This window comes from Musca autumnalis, unplaced genomic scaffold (assembly GCF_047663935.1).
Source record: "Musca autumnalis isolate F117 unplaced genomic scaffold, ASM4766393v1 scaffold_1, whole genome shotgun sequence".
NCBI lineage: Eukaryota > Metazoa > Arthropoda > Insecta > Diptera > Muscidae > Musca > Musca autumnalis.
In genome coordinates, this window is record NW_027411644.1 from 23,194,577 (window position 1) to 23,213,174 (window position 18,598).

Genomic DNA, 18,598 nt, shown 5'->3' on the forward strand with positions numbered 1-18,598 from the left:
AATGAGTGCACCCCGATTCATATTAGCTCAATGATATGGGACCTACTGTTTATTGTCAAGTCCGAACGGCGTGTCTTGAGACACCACTTGCAGAGAAGTTTTACATGGCTGAAATATTGAGGGAATGTCGCCAACATTACTGAGGGGCATTTTGCCACCGTTGAAATTTTTTATGTTGCCTGGCCGGTGAATTGAACCCACTACCTTCAGCGTGTCAGGCGGGTGTGCATACCATTGTACCACGCACAGAGGGAAAAATTACCGATCTAGCGTGCAGAAAATCAAAAAATTAATTTAAAAGAAAGTACGAAACTTAAATACAGTATTAAACTAGAGGCTTGACTGTACTTAACTGCATATGCTATAATTAAAAATAAGTAGTTGGAACGGAATAACGGTACATTTAATATCGATATTTTTTACAGTGCTCACGATGATGTTTTTTATTTGTAAAATTGTGATGGACGTGTGCAGTCTGTGAACATATTATTGTCGATTTTTTTGTATTTTTGGTTTAAAGTGAAGGTATTTAATTAAACTAAACAGTTTTATAAGCCAAAAGTTACGTTAATGTAGATATTACGGGCTAATTATATGTAACGTACATTATATTCCATTTCTGGAATTAAATGAGGGGTAAAGTATGAATTCGGATCAGGTCGGATCGAGATATTTTTTTTATTTTTTGTACATATTGTCTAGAATAACTGCCCAAAATATCTCTTGCACCTTTTTGCGTTTTTTGACTTTTTGCCAGTTTTAAGGAAATATGCCAATTTAGCGCAGGATGCTTTTTAAAGTTTATTTTAAATAAAATTACTATTCTGGTAAAATTTTTGATATAATATGTTAGATTTCACTTGGAATTGATCACATCATAACAGATAAGGTAATAAAAATTGAAAATTTCTGTCCCGCGGTTTCTCTGAAATGGGTGGACGTAGCAAACCGGAAGTAGTGACACGTCCCCAAACAAACTGTTAAAGTCAATTTTTTATTACTAAAAAGTGCAGGATTAAGACATTTAAACTCTTGTACTGAATGTACATTTATTTAAACAGTATTTGGCTGAAAAAAATAAACATTCTAAAAAGTTAATTTTAGTAGCATTGATATCAAGGTAAATTTTATAAGTGTTACCGACAGGATTTGTTTAAGATCTTCAAAAAGTGAATAGTTAATACAAAAATGTCAATATTGCGTAAGGAGATTTTTGAAGTTTGGCTTAAATCAAAAACCAATTCTAAAAAGTTTCTGATTTAAAAGAGCATGTGTTACATAGACTTGAAGGCAATACTACCGATGCTGCACTTATTGCAAAGGTTTGCCGAATTATTTATACCCTATGCACAGATTTTAAAAGGAAATGGATTGCCACCAATAGAAACAAAAACACAAATTGGTTAAGCAAGCATGTGGATTTCAACGTACCAACCAACCAAGTGAGACGATTTCAAATTGTGGAAATAAGATTCGAGGACGCACCTCTAAATCGTGCCGCGGCGCCGTTCTATGGGGGCTATATCAAAAAGTGGACCTGTACCGACAATTCTCTGTTGGAATATCTTATACCCCCAACGAAGACTAAATGCCAAATTTCAGCCATTTCAGTTGGATAATGCGGCTAAAATCTTCAAAATTACCAAAATCCGGTGGTACCTTCCTATGGGGGCTATATTATAAAGTGGACCTGTACCGACAATTCTCTGTCGGAATTTTTTATACCTCCAACGAAAGCTAAATACAAAATTTCAGCCATTTCAGTTGGATAATGCGGCTAAAATCATCAAAATTACATAAATCGGGAGTAACCGCCCTATATGAGTTATATCAAAAAAATATATAAATAATACAAATCGGCAAAATATATCAATAAATTAAGTAAAATTGTCAATCTAAAGCTATTCTTATCATAATTATGGGGAAACATACAATAAAACATCGACTTTTATTTTCTGCACGCTAGATCTGCATTTTTCCCCACTGTGCCACGGTGGCAAGCTAAAGGGGTCTTCTATACATAAAATACTTTCTATAGGGATCTTCTATAGACCTCCTACAATAGTATTCTACAGAGAGTAGACCTCCTTAAAAATTCTTCTATAGATGGAAGTCCTCTTAAGAGAGCCTTCTGTATATTGTAGACTTCCTAAAGGTTCATCTATAGGGGTTTTGTGTGGACAAAGGACTTCGTAGAGGGGTTTTCTATGGTGAGAGAAACTCTTAATGGGGTTTTGTATAAATAACCTTCTAAGGCGGCCTTCTATATATGGAGAAGACTACCTAAATGGATCTTCTATAGGAAAAAGACCTGCCAAAAGCTTTTCTATAGGATGTAGAACCCCTAAAGGAGTCTTCCATAGATGAAAAATCTCCTAAAGGGGTCTTCTGTATATAGATGAAGAGGATCTATCAAAGGCAAAATGTATTTTTAAATGTTTCTTCCATGGACCGAGGCACTTCTACTGGTCTTCTTTTGGACTTAAATTACTGATTGTAAAATTTTAACAATTTCATAGACTGAATTCGTAAATGCAAGACCACGCTACATTCTTACAAAGTCATGTGTTCCGAACTGCGTTGTATTTTTTGATGGCAACGCCTCGTGGTTATTGTTGTATGGCATTACATTCCCATGCGCATTATTTGTTAAATTAGCGCAGTGATTTCATTTCTATCCGCTATGAATACCATTTATCCAGTACTAAGCTTTTAACATAGAGAACATTTCTATTATCGGATTATACTGTGTGTCATTTTTTTAATTCATGGTTTATTAACAATATTCTGACACCACAGCGTGATAGAAGACCAAAAAATAGAAGACACGTGTATCCGCGTTTTTCCCTATCTCATCAACTTACGCGGTTATGGGCCTCCAAAATTTGAGACTTTGATGTAAAAAGGGGTCATTTTTCAAGACTATATCTTCCAAACCGTTAGGAGTTTTGAATTTATCTCAGATGCAAAGTTGTAGATCTTGTCTTAAGGAACAAAAATTGTGAACACATATAATCCATCAAACTTCATACGCAAGGTCAAAATCGCCAAAGTCAAATTTCTTTTAAAATTTTTTCTCGAGTTTTGGTGTGCAGCTTTTAAACCGATCAAATTTGAAGCAAACAACCAACTACAAAAATGTACCTCAGATCCCAGTAAACATCTTTCTAGAACATACGATCTCTGTATAGACGGTTCTTGAAGGTCAAAATAACAAAGAAAACGGAATTTTTATCCTGTAAACTGCAATAATGTAGCAAAGACATCAATGAACAACTTTCGGGAACATGCGAAATGTCTATGAACGGTTCTTAAAGGTAAAAATAGCAAAAAAAAACTTTTGAAAATATTCAGTTTTTTAGACTTTTTTCTCCAATTCTGGTCCAAAGATACCCTACCGTGCCAAAATTAAGGATACAGTCAACTACAAAAATGTACCTAAGATTTCAATAAACAACTTTCTTTCATAAATAGATTCTAGGAACGGTTCTTCAAGCTCAAAATTCGATTATTTTAGACCATTCTTTCCTGTTCAGGTCCGTAAATACCAAACCCAAACCAAACCTTTGTTTGCTTCAAATTTGATCGGTTTGATAGCTGCAGACCAAAACCCAAGAAAAATTTTTAAAAGAAATTTGACTTTGGCGATTTTGACCTTGCAGATGTGATGGATCATATGTGTTAAAAAATTTTGTTCCTTAAGACAAGATCTACAATTTTGCCTCTAAGATAAATTCAAAACTCCAAACGGTTTGCAAGATATAGTCCTGACAAAATGATCCCTTTCGTATTCAAAGCCTCAAACCTTTGGAGGCCTATAAACGCATAAGTTGACGAGATAGAGAAAAACGGCGAAGCACGTGTCTTCTCGTTTTTGGTCTTCTATTACACTGCGGTGACAGATATGGTTAATAAAACATGACTGTTTATAAATATTAATATTTTTTTCAAAATTATTTTTAATTTTTGCAATTCAAAAAAATATGCTTAAATGGCTTTTAATGTTTGGTAAATTAGTTGCTTTATTTTGTTAATACATCGCCGTGCATGAATGCATCATTGTATGAAGTTAACCATAGTTCTTCCTTCAATTTCTGCATCCCTATGACATTTTTGTTGTGTTTCTGCCGTATTTGTCTAAGAAAATGTAAACCAATGTTGACATTATAGACAGCTGTCAGAGTAATGATGACAGATTACTGACAATTTCATTTTCATACCCCAAAAAGAAGAACAAATATTTCGCAATATTTTCCCGAAAAATATCCCATGTCTAAACAAATATGCGACTGCATTTATGCTTCCATCAAACATATTTTCCCCCATTTCACTTCAATGTAGTTTTCTTTTTTTATGTCTGCATTTGTTGTTGTATTTACGACAAAAAGCCATTAAACTGTCATTAGAATACACAGAAAGCTCAACAAAATACTGCCACCGCTGCTGTGTGAAAATTTAGTTCTGGAAAGAAGCAGCAAAAGCAGAACAACATAAAAACTATGTTTTTTTCTTCTTCTTCTCAATATTACATATTAAACTGTAAAAAAAATTTCCAATACATATTTTAGTACCACTACTAACCTCCATACGGTTGGTTTTATGAGAATGCATTTTATATTTTTCATTTCCACTGTTAACATTATGTTGCTCTCTATTATCTTGCAGTTGTTGTCATTTTTCTCGAATGTTTTCCATCGTGGAAACATTTGTTTCAAACATTTTTCATAATAAACATTTGCTTCAATTTCCCTGGAAAATATTTAAGGGGCCTTTTCTATACTCTTCCATCCCTTATGAACACATTTATAACCACCTCTGTAAAAAATAAATACCAAAAAATGTTTATCAACATGTTGCCTCGCACTGACTGGTGCAACGGTGCATCACAACATGCTGCTTGGGTGGTGGTGGTGGTGCTATGCACTTGGAAAATGTTGTGGCATCTGGAAATATAAATACAACAACAGCTGTTAGAAGAAATTTCCATCCCAAATATTTACCGTAATTCTTATGTTCTCTCTCTCAATACGCTTCTCTGTTGCAGAGAGTTTAGTATTGGGTGAGCTTTTCTCTCTACAAATGACGATTCGTCATTGTTTTTGTTTAGCAATGTAAACAGTTCCATCTTCATGCTCAATATAGTAGCACAGTGTTGCGATATAGAAAAGGCAACATTTTAATTCCAATTCCAGAGGAAATACACACTTTCGAATTGATTCATATTTTTGGAATTTTCGGAACAAGACGGGAATACACGCGCACACCCGATTTTTTTGAAATTTTTACCACAGGTATGTCTCGTTGTCCTGAACACCAAAATATATATAGCATTTCTGGGATTTAAGGCTTTCTCCTATGGACAGGGGCAAATCTAGGGAACGGGAACAAAAATTTATTTAAAATTATAATTTTTTCTCTAATTAGGGATTTAAGACTTTATCCTATGGACAGGTGCTAGTCTCGGGAACGGGCACAAAATTTTCTTTTAAATTACAATTTTTTCTAAATAGACGGCATTCGGCCGGGAACTTAAGGTTTTCTTCTATGGACAAGTGCAAATCTAGGGAACGGAAGCAAAAGTTTATTTTAAATTATGAATTTTTCTCTAATTAGCCGGCCTTCGGCTACATATTTTTGGAACTTGGAAGGCCTATATCTGGGGAAGTATATTTTTGTGTTCAGGACAACGAACCCTACCTGTGGTAAAAATTTAAAAAACTTCCCTTAGATCTTTAAAAAAAAAATGGGGTGTGCGCGTGTATTCCCGTCTTATGGCGAATTTTCAATGCTGAACATTGGTTATAAGAATATTATTTTTTTTTTGTTTTCTTCCGAAAAGTAATTACAAGGGCCTATCACCCACACCAAGCAACGCAATCAGATTCGCTGTATGTTAAGCAGCTCATCAGGATTATTGGATGAGGGTTAGGGTTGGGAAAGGGTTTCTAAAGACGGCAGTTTAACTTTCAGCTTGTAATACCGTGAGATTTTTAAAAGAAAAGTTCCAAAGCTCTGCTTATAGAAGACGCGAAGTTCTTTTAGAATGTCCGGAAATTTACCTATAGAAGGTCTGGTGGTTCTATTAAGACTCGCAAGATTACTTGTAGATGCTTCGAATATCTTAATAAAGAAGTCCTGGAGGTCTTCTTATAGAAGACCCGAAGATAGGGAGATCTTGGTATAGAAAATCAAGAGGTTTTTTATAGTATGGTCAGTAGTTTGCTTCTTCTAATAGAAGACCTTGAGATCTAATAGAAGACCATAAAACTTAAGGTAGAAACACAATCAGCCTGTTGCTTGCTTTGCTCCCGTAAAAGAATAAATGAAAAAAGCAACATAATTCAAATTCGTCTTGGCAGTTCTTTTTTCTTTTATCCGGAATGAAGCCACGCAAGCAAGAAAATTCCATTGTGTTTCTAACCTTATGGAAGATTCAGCGGTCTTCTCAAAGAAGATTCGGAGATCTTCTCATAGAAGACCAGACATTTTATAGATCCTTAGGTATTCTCATAGGTCTTATTATATAATATGACTTGCGTTTCTTCTTCCTATAGAAGCCCCAGTCTTTTAAAAGGCCCGAAGACCTTCGAAATTTCCATAATAATACCTTTGTGTCTTCAATAAGAAGACATTTGGGTCTTCTGTAAGAATACATACCTTCGACTATGAACATATTCTTATAGAAGAGCTGAAGATCTTTTAGAAGACTCGAAGTCTTCTTATGAAATCCGAATAGGCTATATTATAGAAAGCTAGCGGGGCTTCCAAAGACAACGACAACAACGAACGATAGAATCCAGGAGGTCTTCCATTCGAAGATAAGTAGGTCTTCTCATCGAAGATCAGTAGGTCTTCTCATCGAAGATCAGGAGGTCTTCTCATCGAAGATCAGGAGGTCTTCTCATAGAAGATCCAGGAGGTCTTCTCATCGTAGATCAGGAGGTCTTCTCGGAGAAGACCACGAAGTCTTCTCATAGAAGACCAAGAGGTCTTCTCATAGAAGACCAAGAGGTCTTCTCATAGAAGACCAAGAGGTCTTCTCATAGAAGACCACGAAGTCTTCTCAAAGAAGACCAGGAGGTCTTCTCATAGAAGATCAGGAGGTCTTCTCATAGAAGATCAGGAGGTCTTCTCATAGAAGATCAGGAGGTCTTCTCATAGAAGACCAAGAGGTCTTCTCATAGAAGACCAAGAGGTCTTCTCATAGAAGACCAAGAGGTCTTCTCATAGAAGATCAGTAGGTCTTCTCATAGAAGACCAGGAGGTCTTCTCATAGAAGATCAGTAGGTCTTCTCATAGAAGATCAGTAGGTCTTCTCATAGAAGACCTGAAGGTCTGGCGATTTTCTTACAGAAGACCAGGATGTCAGAATGCATGGAGGTCCACATATAGAATCAGTCAATCTTCTTATAGAAGATCAGGTGTTCAAGAGGTCTTCTCATAGAAGATCAGTAGTTCTTCTCATCGAAGATCAGGAGGTCTTCTCATCGAAAATCAGGAGGTCTTCTCATAGAAGACCTGAAGGTCTGGCGATTTTCTTACAGAAGACCAGGATATCAGAATGCACGGAGGTCCACATATAGAATCAGTCAATCTTCTTATAGAAGATCAGGTGTTCATCTTGTGGAAGGTCCGAAGGTCTTCTTATAGAAGATCTGATGATTTTCTTATAGAAGACTTGAAGGTTTTCTTATGGAAGTCTTGAAGGTTTTCTTATATAGAGGAAGGTCTCCTTATAGAATAGCTGAATGTTTTATTACAGAAGAAGTGCAGAAGGTCATTTTATAGAAAACGAAGAGATCTTATGGAAGACCGGGAGTAGAGGCCTTCTTGTAAAGGACCAGAAGGTCTTTAAATAATAAAGGTCCAGGAGGTCTTCTAATAGCAGGCCCGAGGATCTGTTTATAGAACACCGAAGGGTTTTCTTATAGAAGACGAGAAAGCCTTATTATAGAAGATCAGGTGATCTTCCAATAGAAGATCAGATAATGTTCCTATAGAACATCAGGTGATCTTCCAATAGAAGATCAGGTGATCTTCCAATAGAAGATCAGGTGGTCTTCCTGTAGAAAATTAAGTGATCTTCCTATTGAAAATCAGGTGATCTTTCTGTAGAAGATCAGGTGACCTTCCTATAGAAGCTCAGGTGATCTTCCTATAGAAGCTCAGGTGATCTTCCTATAGAAGATCAGGCGATCTTCCTATAGAAGATCAGGTGACCTTCCTATAGAAGATCAGGTGACCTTCCTATAGAAGATCAGGTGATCTTCCTATAGAAGATCAAGTGATCTTTCTGTAGAAGACCAGGTGATCTTTCTATAGAAGATCAGGTGATCTTCCTATAGAAGATCATGTGATCTTCCTATAGAAGATCATGTGATCTTCCTACAGAAGATCATGTGATCTTCCTACAGAAGATCAGGTGATCTTCCTATATAAGATCAAGTGACCTTTCTATAGAAGATCATGTGACCTTCCTATAGAAGATCAGGTGATCTTCCTATAGAAGATCAGGTGATCTTCCTATAGAAGATCAGGTGATCTTCCTATAGAAAATCAGGTGATCTTCCTATAGAATATCAGGTGATCTTCCTATAGAATATCAGGTGATCTTCCTATAGAAGATCAGGTGATCTTCCTATAGAAGATCAGGTGATCTTCCTATAGAAGATCAGGTGATCTTCCTATAGAAGATCAGGTGATCTTCCTATAGAAGATCAGGTGATCTTCCTATAGAAGATCAGGTGATCTTCCTATAGAAGATCAGGTGATCTTCCTATAGAAGATCAGGTGATCTATAGAAGATGAGGGGGTCTTCCTATATAAGATCAAGTGATCTTTCTATAGAAGATCGGGTGATCTTCCCATTGAAGATCAGGTGTCTTCCTATAAAAGATCAGGTGATCTGCCTATAGAAGATAAGGTGATCTTCCTATAAAAGATCGGGTGATCATCCTATAGGGTATCAGGTCATCTTCCTTTAAAACAGGTGATCTTCCAAAAGAATTTCAGGTGATCTTTCTATGGAAGATCAGGTGATCTTCCTATAGAAGATCAAGTGATCTTTCTATAGAAGATCAAGTGATCTTCCTATAGAGTGTCAGGTGATCTTCCTATAGAAGATCAGGTGATCATCCTATAAAAGATCAGGTGATCTTCCAATAGAAGATCAGGTGATCGTCATGAAGACGACCAGGAAGTCTACTTATGGTAGACCTGGAGGTCTTCTATAGAAAATAAGTAGATCTTCTGAAAAAAAAAAAACAACAGGAGGTCTTGTAGATGACCAGGAAGTATGCTTTTAGTAGACCTGGAAGTCTTCGTATGGAACCTGAAAATCTTCTTACAGTGGGCCAGGTGATCTTTTTATAGAAGATTGGCCGATCTTCTATAGAAGATCCGTTGATCAGGTGGTCTTCTTGTAGACAATATGGAGGTCTACTTATAGTTGATTTGGAGGTTTTCTTTTAGAAGACCCGAAAGTCTTCTTATAGAAAACCTGGAGGTTTTTTATGAAAGGCCATGGGTCTCCTTATAGAATGCCCGGAAATCTTCTAACAGAAGAGCTTGAGGTATTCTTACAGAATATCCGAATGCATTTTCATAGAAGTCCTGGAGGACTACTTAGGAGGACTGGGAGTTTTCTTAAAGAAGATCTTTATGGATGACTATAAAATCTTCGTACAGGTGATCCGAAGGTTTTCTTATAGACGATTCGGTGATTTTCTTACAGACGATCGCTACGTTGTCTTATATAAGACCCATAGGTCTTCGTATTCCCTTAAATATTCTTATGGAAAGCCCATAGCTTTTCTTAAAAAACCTTGTAGGTCTTTTTATAGAAGACCAAGCGGTCTTCTTACAGAATATGCGATGATTTTCTTTGTACAGAAGACCAAGAGATTTTCTTATAGATGACCCGAAAGTCGTCTTACTGGTGACAAAGAGGCTTTTTATGGAAGTCTAGAAGGTCCTCTTATAGATGGACCACACAAGGTCTTCTTATATAAGACCGGAAGGTCCTCTTGTGCACACCAGGGGGGTCCTATGAGAGACTAAAAAGTCTTATAGAAGTTCAAGAGGTCTTTATAGAAGTCCTGCATGTTTTCTTACAGAATACCTGAGGATCTTATTCGAGGCCTTCCTATAAAAAACCAGAAGGTCCTCTTTTAGATTATCCTTCTTATAGAAAAATTATGAGAGACTAAAAAGTCTTTATAGAAGTCCTTGATGTTTTCTTACAGAATACCTGAGGATCGTATTCGAGGCCTTCCTATAAAAAAACTAGGAGGTCCTCCTTAAGATGATTCTTCTTATAGAAAATCCCGAAGTCTTCTTATGGAAGATCCGATGGTTTTCTTACAAAAACCCAAGGTCCTCTTTTAGAAAGTCTTATAGAAAATCCCGAAGTCCTCTTATGGAAGATCCCAAGGTTTTTTTTTACAAAAAATCAAGGACCTTTAGATTTAAAGAGTTCCGAAGGTCTTCTTGTAGAAAACCGACTTCGGGTAAAATATCAGTAGAACTTTTTAGAGATGACCAAAGAAGTCTTTATATATCTGATTCGGAGGTCATATAGAATTTCACGAGCTCTGATTTATTATGGAATAAGAATAAAGATCCGTACCAGCCTTGCTGAAGGGGACAATCGCTTTAGTCTAAACTTTCCACAAGATCAAGTTCGAGGTTGCACGTTAAAAGCTGTTTGGACATCTTTTAGAAGTCTTTACCAGAGATAATCCATGTGTTCTTGATTACAACGAAAATAAATTTTCCTGTGGAAGCCTATATTCTCTGAGATTATAGCCTAAAAGCTCTAAAAGTCGTACTACCTTTTCAACTAAAAGTATTGCTGAGCATGGTTACTTTCAAAATGAGCGCCGGACTTCGTCCAAAATTTGCACTTTATAATATTTTCAAGTTCGAAAATGGACTATATCGGTCAATATATTTCGGTACCTACCACACAAAAATTAAATAAATAGAGTAGTTTCGAAGCTGATCGCATATAGTTTTGTAAATTGTACCACGCGTAATATTTGCGATCCTGATTACAACGATATAACCTTCTTTACGAGAGGAAGTCCTACTACCACAATCCAAACCAGTAAGGAGAGGATCAAACTATATGATACCCTACACCATTGTGAATATGTAAAATATATATGGGAGATATATATAAATCTGAACTAATTTCGGTATAATATGGTACACTTATTACTAGACCAAATTCCGTCACACATTCCAAATTTCATCAAAATTGGACAGATATAGTTTGCTTGGTGCAGTAAACTTGAAATCGGGCGAAAATATATATTTGGGGGCTATATCCAAATCCGAACCGATTTCGATATAATTTGGCACATTTATTTCTAGACCGAATTCAGTCACATATTCGAAATTTCATCAACGTATATAGCGTGTTTAACTACAGTCGAAATCGTCGCTTATAACGTAATTGTTTATAACGACATATCGGTTATAACGACGAAATCTAAAAGTCCAAAATTTCTGTGGTCCTTTATAGCCCTCACAAAACAAATATAGCTTATAAAGACATATCGGTTATATCGACCATTTCCGCCGGTCCCTTCATCGTCATTATAAGCGATTTCCACTGTATTTTCCATACCCATATTTACTCCCATAAAATTATTTTCCATGCGGAAAAATTCCGATTGCCCCGAAAATATCTGCAAAACCTACCGATAGATTAATACTCATTTTGTTTCGTTTAAATTTCGGCGGGCCAAACCAAAATTTTGGCATTTAAATTTTTATTTGATCTCGCAACACTGTGTTTGGTGTCTTGGTTTGCGTTACATTTGTTGCAGCATTGGTTTGGTTATGTTATTGAAATGTTTTTGATGGTTGGTTGTGTTACTCCACAATTTTCCTCCTCTGTACTCTCAGTACATGGATGAGTAACGAACACTCTCTCTGTGTGTTTGTGTGTAGCAATGAACCATGAGTAGTAAGTACACAATGAGTGGGGTTGGGTTGTGGAATACAACACCACACTGGACTGCACGCCACTCTACACTTGGGCCAATGCTTATGCTGTGTGGTTGTTTTTGTTTTGACGATGGTTGGTGGCTGGCGATGATGATGATGTTGTTGTTGTGCAGCATGTTGTGCCATTATGTTTCACTGGATCGATAATATAAAATGTTTTCCACTTTTCCAAAAACAGTTCAGTCTTAAACTTAAACTAGCGCCGTTCACAACGTCTTTGCCACAGTCAAAAGAAAGCGTCGTGTTTTTTTGTTCTGTTATTTTTTGTGTCAATGAGAAGAAGAAAATCCTAACAAACAAAAGCAAAGAAAAATTAAAATATTAACAAACGAAAGAAAATAAATTTAATAACAACCACAAAAATCTGTGAAAATAACGTTCTTCCAAAAAAAAAAAAAAAAATTTTAACAAATAATTTTCAAAATATAAAACACAACTGTGAAACAAAATTTACTTAACGGAACCCCGAAATTGAAGAACAATCAAATCTGTGAGTTTCTATACCAAGCGATTTTGCAAAAGGATTTAACAAGGACTTTTTTGTTGGAGAAAATTAGCAGCGTTGAAATTGAGTTTTGAAAAAAAGAAACTGTGAAATATTTCAAAATTTTATTCATATTATTTTCTTCATCCATTATCTATTATTTTTGTAGGTATTGCATAAAATGTATGCTATATACATATACTTATGTATATTTAGTAGTATATATTTATATGTATGTACTACATGTTTTCTATACTCCTAGAGCTCCCATTGCCATAGCATCCTTTTTAAGTTTGCGGTGTTGGTATCCTTTGTGCTTTTCTCCTCTCCTGAGAGTAAAAATGAAAATCAAAGGCAAACAAATCTTTTTTACAGCCCCAACAGCATTGGAACTGAATGTTTGCTTGTTGTTGTTGGTTGTTTCCACACAAAGAGTATAGCTTTGTGTGGGCTCCCTAAAAATTTTGATGTGGGCTTTTTCTTTTTGTTTTTTTGCACTCTATACTGCAATGCGTGTGTATGTCCTTTTTTGCGTATAATGTGTATTGGAATCTCAGAAGAATCTCTGCACACACACGCATACGTTTTTGTATATACATTTAAATAAAATGTATAATATTTAACGACAATAAGAGGCTGATTTTGGTAACCATAATCTTCTTCAATGATGGGTGATGGATCGTCCTTCAACTCCGTAAGGCCCCTTCCAAACAAACGGCAACTGTTCCCATTGATATTTATTCTGCCACTATTCTTATGGGCTCGGTTTGAATATTGACGATCTTTACTATGAAATATCCTGTTCCAACGGCTCTGAACAATACTGAAACAATATATTATTTCATTCATTCTAAACGATAAATAAGAATAGTTAGATTTTTTTCAGACATATCTGACCATAGTCCGAAGGAATTCCGAATAATGAAGAAAATATTTTTTCTTAATTTTGTTATTTCTTCGACCTTTTGATTTTTGTTATTTTTTTATACTCAAATCTCAATAGAAATAAAAGTAGTTCGATTATGTTCAGACATATCTGACAAAAGTCTGAAGGAATTCTGTTAGATTATGTTCAGACCTACCTCACCAATGTCGGAAAGAATTATGAACGGTGTATTTTATGAAGGAAGGACTTTGCGGCCTTTTACTAGAGTTGGGTAATCTAGTTCCTAGTTCCTTGTAGTAGTTCCAAAACGTATGAGTAACATCATGAAATATAACGTGTGATATTAAGTATACGCAGTTTGTTCAATGAAAAAATGTGGGCCATTGGAACTGCGAAGTGAACGAGATAGTTCCATATAGTTCCTTTGGCACAACTCTACCTTTTACCTCGGACAACGTTATCACAAAAGTAGTTTGGTTCAGATCTGTATACTTTCATTCCGAATGATGTTCTGCATTAGTTAAATATATTTTGCACTAAATATTCAAATCTCAAGTCCTTTCTAAATATATTTTATATTGTATCCAGACAATTCTGACTAAAAACTTAGGGAATTCTGAAGGCTTCATATCTCTCTTTTTTTCAACCATATGTGAAGTTTGTATATGACATAAGAGTGCTAAGCATAAACTACAAAGACAGATTAAAATTATTTTTAATGTAATAGATTACTTAGGAAATTTCAGATTTTATTCAGACAGTTTTGAAAAAACTCTGAAGCATATGTACACCAATTCCTTAAAATGACTATGAATACGATTATACAACACATTCATCAAGTTTAAAGGATGTCTATATCGGACATTATATTCTGATACTTTCCACACAAAAGTTTAAAATCTTTAAACAGGTTTAAAACACCACTTGTTTACCGAAACTTCTCAGAAAGTTTCAAAACACAACCCAACGAAATGGTGTTACTTTTTTGTTTTATTTGAAAATGGTGTTACGTTTTTAGATCTTTCAGTATAATTGTCCACTCTTTCTGATATCTCAACCCACAAATGCCTAAAAAATTGTGGTTAATTGCCGTTGAAAGGCAGGTTTTATGGTTCGTGAAAGGTGTCGGCATTGCCTTGCCATTCCTCATTAAATTTTAAGTCCCTTTCCTACAAAAAAAATTAGCTGACACATTTATACGAATTTGTAGTATGATTGCCTGCAGACATATCTGACAAAAGTCTGAAGAAATACTAAATCGAGTACCTCATAAAGATATTAGATTTTAATATTTTAATTTTTCTTACAAAATCTAAATAAAACAGAATTTCTTAAAATATCACAAAAACAAAAAATTTCATTTCGAGGGGAAATTTTATTTCCAACCTAACTACGACTTTTTGTTGACATTTTTATAAAACTCGATTAAAAACATCGATTTCTATTTAAAAGAAAAAAACAGAATTTACAAAAAAAAAAATAATCCCAAAAGCAATATTTTTATTTATTACCTCTAAATGATTTAATTTTTCATAAAAAATCTGAATATGAAAGAATTTTTTAAAATTTCTCAAAAAATCTACGGTAGTTAAATTGCCTTCAGACATATCTGGCAAAAGTCTGAAGGAATTCTGAATCTAATATTTAATTCAAAAAAATGGTTTTTAAAATGTTTTAATTTTTCTCTCTTTTCAACAAAAAAAAATTAGCTGACAAATTTATACGAATTTGTAAGTAAGATTGCCTGCAGACATATCTGACAAAAGTCTGAAGAAATTCTAAATCGAGTACCTCATGAAGAAATTAGATTTTAATATTTTATTTTTTCATACAAAATCGAAATAAAACAAAATTTCTTAAAATATCACAAAAACAAAAAAAAATCATTTCGAAGGAAATTTTATTTCCAACCTAACTACGATTTTTTGTTGACATTTTTATAAAACACGATTAAAATCATCGATTTAAATTTAAAAAAAAGAATTTCCTTTAAAAAAATCCCAAAAGCGAAATTTTTATTTTTTACCTTTAAATGTTTTAATTTTTTATAAAAAAAATCTGATTATAAAAGAATTTCTTATAATTTCTCAAAAAATCTAAGGTAGTTAAATTGCCTTCAGACATATCTGGCAAAAGTCTAAAGGAATTCTGAATCTAATATTTAATTAAAAAAATAATTTTTAAAATGTTTTAATTTTTCTCTCTTTTCAACAAAAAAATTAGCTGACAAATTTATACGAATTTGTAAGTAAGATTGCCTGCAGACATATCTGACAAAAGTCTGAAGAAATTCTAAATCGAGTATGTACCTTATGAAGAAAATAGATTTTAATATTTTCATTTTTCATACAAAATCTAAATAAAACAGAATTTCTTAAAATATCACAAAAATAAAAATTTTCATTTCGAGGGAAAATTGTATTTCCAACCTAACTACGATTTTTTGATGACATTTTTATAAAAGTCGATTAAAAACATCAATTTCAATTTAAAAAAACAGAATTTCCTAAAAAATAATCCCAAAAGCAAATTTTTTTTTACCTCTAAATGATTTAATTTTTCATAAAAAATCTGAATATAAACGAATTTCTTAAAAATTTTCAAAAAACCTACGGAAGTTAAATTGTCTTCAGACATATCTGGCAAAAGTCTGAAGGAATTCTTAATCGAATATTTACTTCAAAAAATGGTTTTTAAAATGTTTTAATTTTTCTCTCTTTTCAACAAAAAAATTAGCTGACAAATGTATACGAATTTGTACTTAGATTGCCTGCAGACATATCTGACAAAAGTCTGAAGAAATTCTAAATCGAGTACCTAATGAAGAAAATAGATTTTAATATTTTAATTTTTCATACAAAATCTAAATAAAACAGAATTTCTTAAAATATTACAAAAATAAAAATTTTTATTTCGAGGGAAAATTTTATTTCCAACCTAACTACGATTTTTCGTTGACATTTTTATAAAACTCGATTAAAACATCGATTTCTATTAAAAAAAAGCAGAATTTCCTTAAAAAATAATCCCAAAGGCGAAATTTTTATTTTTTTACCTCTAAACGTTTTAATTTTTCATAAAAAATTGGAATATAAAAGAATTTCTTAAAATGTTTCAAAGCATCTAAGGTAGTTCAATTGCCTTCAGACATATCTGGCAAAAGTCTGAAGGAATTCTGAATATAATATTTAAATAAAAAATAGTTTTTAAAATGTTTTAATTTTTCTCTCTTTTCCACAAAAAAATTAGCTGACAAATTTATTCGAATTTGTAGTAAGCTTGTCTGCAGACATATCTGACAAAAGTCTGAAAAAATTCTAAATCGAGCACCTTATGAAGAAAATAGATTTTAATATTTTCATTTTTCACACAAAATCTAAATAAAACAGAATTTCTTAAAATATCACAAAAACAAAAAATTTCATTTCATTTCGAGGGAAAATTTTATTTCCAACCTAACTAGGATTTTTTGTTGGCATTTTTATAAAACTCGATTAAAAACATCGATTTCTATTTAAAAAAAAAAAAAAAAAAAAAAAAAAAAAAACAGAATATAATAAAAAAAATAATCCCAAAAGCAAAATTTTTTTACCTCTAAATGATTTAATTTTTCATAAAAAAATCTGAATATAAAAGAACTTCTTAAAATTTTTCAAAAAATCTACGGTAGTTAAATTGCCTTCAGACATATCTGGCAAAAGTCTGAAGGAATTCTGAATCGAATATTTAATTAAGAAATTTGTTTTTAATATTTTAATTTTTCATACAAAATCCAAAAAGAATTTCTTAAAATTTCCGAAAACCAAAAATGACCTAACTCTGATTTTTTTTAAATATTTTTATAATATTTTATAAGAAACTTTGATTTTTATTAAAAAAACACGAATATCCTAAAAATTTCCGAAGAAGATTTTTTTTATTTTTCTACCTCTAAGGGCAATTATTATATGTGTTCTTTTACTATCTGATGGATTTGAAAATGCAAAATAAACTAATTTGGAGGCTTTAAAAATATAATTTTCACATTGAAAGTTAATGACAAGAAGCTCCTCCTTGAAATTCATCAAACTATAATAAAAGAAGACCTATAATAATGGGTGTAAATGTTTTTAATTTCCATACAAAATTAGAATATAAAAGAATTTCTTAAAATTTCCCAAAGAAATCAATGATAGTTAAATTGTCTTCAGAAATATGAAAAGTCTGAAGGAATTTTGAATCGAATATATAATTCAGAATATTGATTTTAATAATTCTATTTTCGAACAAAATCAAAACTGTTTTTTCTCACAAACCAAAATTTCCCTTTTTTAAATATTTTATAACATTTGATAAAAAAACTTTCATTTAAAAAACCGAATATCCTAAAAATTTGCTAAGATTTTTTTTACCTCTAAATGTTTTTATTTTTCAATCCAAGTCTGAATATAAAAGAAGAATTTTTTAAAATTTCCAAAGAAATCAATGATAGTTAAATTGTCTTCAGACATATCTGTAAAAAGTCTGAAGAAATTCTGAATCGAATATATAATTCAGAATAATGATTTTAATAAATCTATTTTCATTTAATAGCGAAATATTTTTTCCCACAAACAAAAATTTCCCTTTGAGGGAAATTGCTTCTTGTTAACCTAACTCTAATTTTTAAAATATTTTTATAATATTTGATAAAAACTTCATTTTCAATTAAAAAACCGAATATCCTAAAAATGTTTTTTACCTCTAAATGTTTTTATTTTCAATCCAAAACTGAATATAAAAGAATTTCTTAAAATTTCCAAAGAAATCAATGATAGTTAAATTGTCTTCAGACATATCTGTAAAAAGTCTGAAGAAACTCTGAATCGAATATTTAATTAAGAAAATTGATTTTAATGATTTGATTTTTCATACAAAATCAGAATAAAAAGAGTTTGCAAATTCCCCCCAAAAAATCCCTTTGAGGTAATTTTATATTTGGAACCTAATTTTGATTTTTTTAATATATTTTGGTGTGTTCCAGAACTGCAAGAATCTACTAATTTATACTATTTTTTTCGATAACATAAAGGAAAAATGTTTATCCTAGTAAAAATGTGTAGACTCTTATTCTTGCAGGTGCTGGAACAAGCATTTTATAAAACACAATAAAAACATTGATTTCAAATCCTTTAAAAATTTCCCAAGAGGGATTTTTTTCTCTGAATATATTTCAATTTAATACAGAATCTGCT

At 32.7% G+C, this 18,598-nt stretch overlaps 1 protein-coding gene across 12 annotated transcripts in view; it reads left to right on the forward strand.

The window, feature by feature from the left end:
* Jupiter (microtubule-associated protein Jupiter) overlaps positions 1-18,598 on the forward strand; it is a 363,629-nt gene that overhangs the window by 215,185 nt on the left and 129,846 nt on the right. For 5 of the 12 annotated variants that reach the window (XM_073969898.1, XM_073969938.1, XM_073969920.1 and 2 more), the window contains exon 1: positions 12,171-12,505. The exons of 6 other annotated variants lie outside the window; for them this stretch is intronic. The gene's annotated coding sequence lies outside the window, so the exon portion shown is untranslated. Of the gene's footprint in view, positions 1-11,903; positions 12,506-18,598 lie in introns of those variants that run through there. One more of the 12 variants, XM_073969953.1, reaches the window with a different exon arrangement.